This window comes from Myxine glutinosa, unplaced genomic scaffold (genome assembly GCF_964187855.1).
Source record: "Myxine glutinosa unplaced genomic scaffold, kmMyxGlut1.1 SCAFFOLD_1248, whole genome shotgun sequence".
NCBI classification, from domain to species: Eukaryota; Metazoa; Chordata; class Myxini; order Myxiniformes; family Myxinidae; genus Myxine; species Myxine glutinosa.
Window position 1 is genome coordinate 89,088 of NW_027617343.1, and position 4,230 is coordinate 93,317.

The following is a 4,230-nucleotide window of genomic DNA, read 5'->3' on the forward strand; positions in this document are numbered from 1 at the left end:
CTGTCAAGACAGGAAAAAAAAGAACTCATGGAAATATTCCCTTTCAGTATGCTTGGAGCTCATATGGATTCGAAAAATAATTATAGATCATCAAGAGCAAAAAAAACAAACTTTATCTTACAACAAAAAATAATGGTGGGCGAAATGTGTGTGTGTATATATATATATATATATATATATATATATATATATATATATATATATATATATATATATATATATAATTATATATATATATATACATACACAGTAATACCCCGGCCTACGTCATTAATTGGTTCCATAAGCCGTGACGTAACTCGGTTTTTGACGTAAACCGGGCGTAATGTCTTTAAAATGCCTTAAAATGAAGACAAACACCGTAAAACTAGAGTAAATAACCGGAGGAGGCAGCGGCTTCGCCCTGAATCTTTGTCGCTCCCCGTCGGGAGTCCCTCTGTTGTTTTCTATCGGTCGGGTCTTCTCCTCGAACGGGGTGACCGGCACGGACGTGTCGACCGTGAGCTGGCTTGTGTGCCGAGTGGCTCCGCGGCCCGCTTCACCACGGCGTGCTTTACCCAACGTGTCCGAGCAGTTTCACCGGTGGTCGTGTCGTGTCGTCTGTGACGAACGAACGAGCTCAGGGTTCCGTGAACCCGGCCGCCCCGGGGTCGATGCTCGCCTCCGAGTCGTAGACGTGCCCCATCTTTCCTCGAGCGGCCGAAGTTGCTTGCTTCTTTATTTTTGGACGATGCGATATACGCAGAAACGACGACGTACAGGCAGGCATTTGCAAATCCATGCACATGTGCACATGCACACGTCGATCGGTTCGTCGACGCCGGATGCCGGCGAGGTGCCCGACAAGGCACCCCGGCTCGAGGCATGACACGGTCGTTCGTTTCACATGGGCCATGGGACCTGACCTCATCGCGGACATTGCACACTCTGCACGGTGACGTGACGTGACGTGACGTGACGTCTGCCACAGATGGTCGTCCGAGCCGGCATCGTCATGTTTCACCGTTGCCACGTTACGTTGGTTGTTTTACACAGTAAAGGAACCTTTACACAGTAAAGGAATAATCACAAAAATACCAGCGAAAGGCAAAGCAAGCACGCGACCGCAGCACAGGACAAAATGCATATGGCGTCGCCTTTGTTTTGAATGAAAACCAGCAGCTACGCGTACATTCAGTATACTGCACGTACATTTTAAATATTTTTAATGTGCTTTTTATTGAATTTTAAATTGTTTTTTTAGCTTCTTTTATTGTTAATTTATGTACTATTTTATTTATTTTAAATATATTGTTACAGATCGCGGTTAGGATGTTATAGACCGAGCGGTGGTTTAAAACCGCGACCTAACAAAACTCACCCGATTCCACCCGAACGTTGGTTGTATCGCACCCTAGCTGCTCAATGAGGGAAAAGACAAAAGCGACGCAATGCAAGAGGAAAACGGAGACAAAAAAAGGTTTGAAATACTACTACATTTATTCCTACTATTTACACACAAGCAAAAAGACAGATGTCACGTTTATTTACAAGCACAAGACGCAGGTGACACAGTGCAAATTTAGCTTACCTACAGACTTAACTTATATCCCAGGACAGAACAAACAGAACGCTGACTCACGCGGGGAATGCCAGGGATGGCAGAAGGTGGATGGCTGGAGGGAGAGGAAAGGTCCAAGGGGGGTCCCGCAGCACAACTGGCGCGTTCAGCAGCCGCCGCTCCGTTTCGGCCCTGCTCCGAACCGCCGTTCAGGCCCCCTTTGGCGGTTGGGTGGCACTGCTGCGGCCGCCTGCACTTGCCTTGCCAGGCCTTGTCTCACTCGTCACCACCGACTCCTCACCACCGCAACCAACTGACCACCGACTCCTTTCTCTGGCAACCGACTGTCACCAACTCCTTGCAACCAACTCCTCCTCTCTTTCTCTCAACCGACCCAGACCAACCCAGAGTGCATCTCTCTTTCTTCTTCTCTCTCTCCACTTCCGGTTGCGCCCTTTTATAGCGCCCCCAGCGATCACGCCCCCGGCGCTTTGGACACGCCCATCGGGGCGCTCACCTCGGCCCTGGCTGGTCGCACGACCCTCGGGCTCCGCCCCGGACGACGACGGGCGGGCGCGCCCCTCCCCTCCTCTGACGAGGTGGAGACACGCCTTTCTTCCCTGACTCGAGCCTCGTGGTCAATGGCGGTTATTGGAGGGGAGGTGATTGGGAATCGAGGGCTCAGCAATGACGAGAGGGGATGTAATATGGCAATCGAGGGTCGGCAATCACGAAAGGGGGATGTGAAGGAAATGGGGATTTTTGGGGATGGGAATGAAAGGGGGATCTATTCTCTTTCACTGGTGCAATGGAGTACTTCAATTAATGGGAGACACAGCCTTATCCTAAAACACAGAATAAGATATAACTGTCAAAAGAAAAGATATATCGTGTCCTGCATGTATGTTTTTATGGACTAACTACGGGAACGCCCTTTGACCTTTATACAACCACAACGGAGGGAGGAGGGGTGATATTTTACAACATTTTACCACCACAACAAAATAAAAAAAAACATTCTCATATTCACAACACTGCACCCTCCTCCCCTTAGGCACGTCCCGGGCCTATTACTTTTACCTTAGTGTGGCATGTAGGTGTAGTTCCCTCTACCTTTAACCTGACCCTGAGTGCGACTGGTTTTAAAACATAAATAAATGTGTCCCGCTGCTCCATTGCACCCTGCCTAACAGACTTACGCCCACAGTTAACCGAATTGCGGAATGGTCTTCAAACTATACACTGACGGTGGGGAGCATTATTTACACTGACGCTAATTTTATTTACAAAACTAACCCAGGACCTGTAATTGTTCTTTCTGGGGGGAGGACAGTCTGCTCTGCATCAATGCACCATTAAAGCACCCAAAAACGCACCAATACACACCCAAGCACCAATCGGTGCAGTCACCATTGTTCAATGAATAAAATAAAACCAACAAACCCAACCCTGCAGGTGTCTCTTGCTCTTCGGCTCCCTCTGCTGGTTATTATTATTTCTTCCAGTTGTTGTCATTTTCATTTGCTTTGCTTACTGGCGGCCTATTTGCAATAAAGCTTGCCCAAACGTGTCCATTTTATTTATCTTTATTTATGGCCCACAGGGCCGACTACGTGTGGTTCACCTGTGGGGCATCGGTGCCCTGTGGCCAAGGTCCGCCAGCAAGATTTCGGGCCCTCATGGCCGGTTCCAGCAGAGGGGCCATGCCCCAACCCATGGGGTCCATAAGTGGTGCTCGGCCACTGACATGTGGTCCATAATGTGGTGCATCGATGCAGACAGCTGGTTCTGGGAATTTCGGGCGCACAATGGCCGACCCACGCACGCTCCCCTCGGCGCCCAACGGCGCTCAGGTCCTCATGTGGGAGACAAAAAGGGGGGACAAGACAGATGAGCGAGGGGTAAGGTCTCAAGGGTACACATCAAAAAGGCAATGCAAGGCGAAATGCGTACGGAGGGCGAAGTGAGAAAGCTCGTCCCTACCGTACGTCACCCCCCTGTTACCTAGCCCACCCTTGCCCTTACCCCATATGTACAAAACCTACACATTACCAATTCGTCACTACTGTCACGTCTTCCCCATATTTCCCCTATACCAAATTCGTCTCCACAATCCCTCTACTTCAAAATTTGCCATCATCAAGTCATCATCAATCCTCATAAGGAGGCAGAGATGGAACATCAAAGCACAATGTCACGCCCACGTCATGATGCGTCTCACAATCCAAACATTTGCATCATAAAAATAATTAAACCATGGCATGGTGTGGAGTTACCTGTCACCTCCGGTGAGTGGGTGCAGATGGTGCGAGGAGATCCTTCATCCTAACTATTCTCTAAATGACTTTAACACACTTTACACTACCCGGGGTCTTTCCCCTGCCAATCCATTGGCCACTTACACTATGGGTTCTAACAACCAATCCCCATTGACCAAACTGTGGTGCTTCTCAATTTGGGGTCTCACTCCCCCGATTCATCTCCCGGTGCCCTCGCACAATTTCTGGGCTGCGACGTGTAGCTCTCCCAACAGGTCTACCCACCTGCACACCTCCACCACTGTAGTTGCCACCCGAGCTTACCTAGCTCCTCACCCTAACCTATCTAACTGGGGGCAGCCCCTCTCCTGGCTCTGTCACCCCATGGTGCCCTCTGGCACTGGGCTACCCGGGTCCGTCCTCCGGATCCTC